This window comes from Ceratotherium simum, chromosome Y, assembly GCF_057802395.1.
Source record: "Ceratotherium simum simum isolate JZ-2026a chromosome Y, ASM5780239v1, whole genome shotgun sequence".
NCBI classification, from domain to species: Eukaryota; Metazoa; Chordata; class Mammalia; order Perissodactyla; family Rhinocerotidae; genus Ceratotherium; species Ceratotherium simum.
The window spans coordinates 1,748,010-1,753,442 of record NC_141941.1 but is presented as its reverse complement, the minus strand read 5'-3'; the positions used below and the strand labels follow the sequence as shown (position 1 = coordinate 1,753,442).

General features: G+C 51.2%; 1 long non-coding RNA gene across 1 annotated transcript; it reads right to left on the bottom strand.

Annotated features, from left to right (window-relative positions):
- Positions 1–966: 966 nt before the first annotated feature.
- LOC147911601 (uncharacterized) lies at positions 967–4,451 on the bottom strand. The gene is made up of 3 exons (XR_015550805.1): positions 3,996–4,451; positions 1,307–1,393; positions 967–1,185 (listed from the first exon to the last, which is right to left on the bottom strand). It is a non-coding gene; the product is annotated as an uncharacterized LOC147911601 (long non-coding RNA).
- Positions 4,452–5,433: the final 982 nt, after the last annotated feature.

The window sequence follows — 5,433 nt, the reverse complement described above, 5'->3', positions numbered from 1 at the left end:
ATCTCCATCACACACGCGGTACCCACCGGGCACCTCCGTCACATACGCGGTACCCACTGGGCATCTCCATCCAGGCCAGATCCTTTACATAGACCCCAAGTTATAAAATTCACACGACGGCAACCTTCTTCCCTCCCCCAAGAAGGAAATCTGCCTTCCCTCTCACATCCTGACAAATGTCCCCTCTCACGCCTCTCTCTCTCCATCTCTCTCAATTTCTCTTTCTCCCTCTTCTCTCCATCTTCTGTGTCTTTCCTCTCTCCTCCTTCTCTTGCTCTCTGCCTAGACTCCCACATCTTTAAGCCCATCCCCTGTCCTTCCATGCACACACACACAGACACACACACACATGCACACTGACTGCCTGCTGCTCACACAGGGCCACCAGCTAAGACTCCACTCCCCCTGCACAGCTTTTTCCAAACCTCAAAACCTGCAGTACACCCAAGCCCTTCAAAAACGTTTGCCCATGTTCCTCCAAACAAATTTCAAAAGCGCCCCTCGTGCATTTTAAAACATCCATCTACATGTCTTAACCGTGAATTAAAATACATTTATTGTTAATATGAGCTAGAAAATCCTAAATATCTTATAACATGAAACAGGAATGTTGACTGTAATTTGAATACAAATGTCATCATATACTTTTATTAGGAGGATCTTAACTACCTAATTGAATAAAGAATGCTGAATCTGGAAAAAAAAAAAAACCTACAAGTTTTACCCATGGATTTCATCCAGTGAGTCTGGAAAAATCAGGTCATCTGGCCCAATATTGTAGCTCCCTTGAAAAGAGTCACTGTGTTAGCCTAGACTGTTTTGGTGGGTTTGGATACAGAACATCCCAATATAGTCAAAACACACCATTTCTCAAGCCCAGCTGCGTATCATCAGAAATACGGGTCAACCCTGATGGGCTGAGGGTACCTCGAGTGACCGCTCATGGAGACACCCCAAAACCAGTATTTCATTTTATTCTTTTATTTGGGGGGAGGGGCTCATGACAGTAGGGGAAGGAATGGGTGTCCAGGATGAGTCTCAGGGTGACCAAACTTTGATGGGTTCAAGAATCATTCGGCGTGCTGGCTCAAATGCAGACCCTGATTTATTACATCTACGGCTTGAGATTCAGCATCTCCAACGAGCACCCAGGGGATCCAGATGCTGCTGGTCCATGGACCACACCTTGGGGAGCAAGATTGAGAAGATGGAGCCCAGGAGCCCAGGTGATGGGGGTCTGAGCCTGGTTAAGAGCAGGGAGGTCCAGAGGATGAGTTAAAATGTTAATGATGGCGGAGTTACCCACCTGGAGCCGTAGACAATGGCTTCTGCTGTCCTCATCGTTCCTATTTTTGAGCGAACCACTCCCAATGATCTCCCTCCTGTGGGTTACCTGTGCGTGGCGTGTTCACGTCAAGGCAGAATTGCAAATGGAAAGAAAAAAGGTCATCACGTTTAGTTGTCTTTGTCATCGCGATAAATAACTTCTCCCACCTCCAGACTAGTAAGCCACCTCTGCAAGCCATGGAGCACAGATGGTCTCAGGTGCTGATAACCTGAAAGTTCACACTGGTGAGGTTGTCCGTGGGAGTGCCAGCCTGGAGCACCTCAGCAGACCTGTGTGCCAAGCCTGCTCCTGTGTGTAGACCCCGCCTGGGCAGACGTCCCATGCCATCCAGCTGCACCCGACTATTGACTTGTGGCCGGGCTGTGAGCTCCTTCAGGGCTAAGACTTGCCTGCCAGGTGCCCAGCCCAGGTGGGGTCTCCGTGCTCACCTCCAGGTGAAGCTATGAATGAGTTGATAACGGTGACCCTCGGTTATCTTTTACACTTTCCATTGGGTCTCATCAACTCTGTCACCATTGTGACCTTGTCACCTTCACACTCTTCCCCTCCCCCATCCTTCAGACCCCATGGCCTTCTGGACACACTGTTGCAACCCCAATGTGGCCCTCCTCAAACCCATCCTTTGTCCCCAAAGCAAACTTTCTGAAATGAAAATCCACCCCTTCCTCCCTGATCACATCCCTTGGGTGGCACCCACTGACATGACTCATGAGGATTTGTCTCCTCCTGTGGCCCCAGTCAGCCCCTTTTCTTCTGCCCCAGCAGCTCTGGGTCACTTCTCTGAAGAGAGATTTCTCAGTTGCTATTTGTTCAATGCGTCATTGTAAAACAGAGGAGGACAAAGAGGTTAAAAATCGTCCCAGGGCTAGAGGAAGACTACAAAAACTCTGAGATAAGCTTTGCTAACTGCAGCTGTGCATATTCAAGATAATCAGCTGTTGTTCAAAACTAACCGGGTCTCTCTGTCCCTCCTTAGTATACCGTTGCGCTGTCTTTCCCAGAAAGTCCAGGGGTGGACTTCAGGGTCAGACTCACAAGGTCAAATGCAGCGTGAAGATGAAAACTAACCAGCAAAGTCCAGACAGTCAGGGGAAAAGAAATTCAGTCTTCAAGGCCAAACACAGGCTGGTGGGAAGGTGCCAACCAGCAAGGTCACGTGATGCCCCTCCCAAGCCTAAAACCCCAGCACACTCTCCCCCTTCCCTCGCTAAAACCCTAGCAGACACTCCCCCTTCCCCACCTAAACCCCAGCACACGCTCCCATCCACCACCTAAAACCCCAGCACACCGTCCCCTCCGCAACCTAAAACCCCAGCACATGCTCTCCCTCCCCCACCTAAACCCCAGCACAGGCTCCCCAACCCCACCTAAAACCCCAGCACAGGCTCCCCAACCCCACCTAAAACCCCAGCACACCGTCCCCTCCGCCACATAAAACCCGAGCACATGCTCCCCGTCCCCACCTAAAACCCCATCACATGCTCTCCCTCCCCACCTAAAGCCCAGCACAGGCTCCCCTCCCCACGTAAAACCCCAGCACATGCTCCCCTCCCCACCTAAAACCCCAGCAGACGCTCCCTCCCCACCTAAAACCCAGCACACGCTCCCCTCCCTCCCTAAAACCTCAGCACAGGTTCCCCTCCCTCCCTAAAACACCAGCACATGCTCCCTCCGCCAGCTAAAACGCCAGCACACTCTTCCCTCCCCACCTAAAACCCCAGCACACGGTCCCTCCCCACCTAAAACACCAGCACACGGTCCCTCCCCACCTAAAACCCCAGCACACTCTCCCTCCCCACCTAAAACCCAAGCACACTCTCCCTCCCCACCTAAAACCTCAGCACAGCCTCCCCTCCCCACCTAAAAGCCAGCACAGGCTCCCCTCCCCACCTAAAAGCCAGCACATGCTCCCTCCCGTACCTAAAGCCCAGCACATGCTCCCTCCCTACCTAAAACCCCAGCACATGCTCCCCTCCCTACCTAAACCCCAGCACATGCTCCCTCCCCACCTAAACCCCAGCACATGCTCCCCTCCCCACCTAAACCCCAGCACATGCTCCCTCCTACCTAAAACACCAGCACATGCTCCCTCCCCACCTAAACACCAGCACATGCTCCCTCCCTACCTAAAACCCCAGCACATGCTCCCCTCCCTACCTAACACCCCAGCACATGCTCCCCTCCCCACCTAAACCCCAGCACATGCTCCCCTCCCTACCTAAAACCCCAGCACATGCTCCCCTCCCTACCTAAAACCCCAGCACACGCTCCCTCCCCCACCTAAACCCCAGCACATGCTCCCCTCTCCTACCTAAAACCCCAGCACATGCTCCCCTCCCTACCTAAAACCCCAGCACATGCTCCCCTCCCTACCTAAAACCCCAGCACACGCTCCCCTCCCCACCTAAACCCCAGCACATGCTCCCCTCCCCACCTAACACCCCAGCACATGCCCCCTGCCCCACCTAAAACCCCAGCACATGCTCCCCTTCCCCACCTAAAACCCCAGCACACGCTCCCCTCCCCCACCTAAACCCCAGCACATGCTCCCCTCCCCACCTAACCCCCAGCACATGCTCCCTCCCCTCCCTAATACCCCAACACATGCTCCCCTTCCCTACCCAAAACCCAGGATAAAAACCTCTACCTTTTTCCTTTCAGGAATGTGGATCTGAGTCCTAACTCCCATCTTCTCACACAGCTGCCTTTTCATAACAGTAAATCTCTTTCCTTGCCACAAGTCTGGTGTTTCAGTTTTTTTCTTTTTGGCCCTACTCTGCAGTGGGTAAAGGAACCTGTGTTTGGTTCAGTAACAATTGGATGAGTGAGGCCATCCCTCATAGCCAGCCCCTCAAAGAATTAGCAGAAACCAGCTGCCTGAGACGTTCTGCAGTCTTCCTCTGTGGGTGGGTCCAGGGCCTGACCTTCGCTCTCTCAGCAGAGCTTGCTTCCTCCAGGGTCTTCTTCCCTCTCCGGTTCTGCACCATGACCAAAGTAGATTGTTCTGCACCATGACCAAAGTAGATCGGCGTAGGATTTCAACGTAAACGTCTTTGGTAGATGCTCCTGGTTGCCTCCCCATCCCTCCACCCTCTGGTGACAAGACTCTGGTTTTGTGCAGGTGTCCGCGGCTCCACCTCCAACACAGGAAGTAAAACCCCTGCTTCTCACAAACGTTTCTCACCCCCAGGAAGTCAGCTAAAATGGTTCAAATGACAACAAAACTCTACACTCAGCAAAACTCTGTACTCTTGGGGAGACCGGAACTGTTAATGGTACCCTTGCAAAATGAGTGACCCGCAGGCTCCATCTGTGGGCAAAACTGAGTTTGACCATCCATCTCTGAAGTCCACAGTGACTGACAGAGTCAGTCTCTAGACAGTCTCTAGACAGTCTCTGGACAGAGGTCTAGAGAACAACAGATCATCCTCAGAATCTGGAAAATTCTCATTCTCACTGTGCATCACCACCAACCTAAAGATAAACCTTTGGGAGGATCAAAGACGCTCCAGAAAAGCGGAATGCCCACATTCAGGACATGGAAGCTTTCTGGTTAAACAGAGATGAGCTCAGTAATGGGCTCACATCTTCTTCCGGCTCTTTATCGTTAGGTTTGCACAGAAAGTGGAGACACAACTGTGAACAGAGAGAAAATGGAATGTGTTTGGAGTAGGGTTTATACAGTTCTTTTTCTGGCTAAGCCTGTATTTCTGAATCACAGGGAATTGACAGCATTTTTTCATAATTATGGGTATCCTATGTGAAGCAGAACTTCAGATACTTTGGTAGATGTCTAATTTCTGGAAAGTGGTCCATTTGAGAACACAGTTTCAAGAACATCATCCTCATGTTTATTCTGGGGTAAAGCAGCTCTTCAAAAAGCAATTCAGTTTTCAATACATTTTAATCCGCACTTAAATTCAGGCTGCACGTGCCCCATTGGGTCTAGCCAAGATGGTCCCAGGTCAGCTCGGACCTTGGATCTCTTAGAAACTGATGTCAGAATAAAGCAGAAATTGCAAAAGAAGCACACTCTATTTCCATATCCCTTCCTTTTTAGGTGAAGATAGAAAAGAATTGCAAAT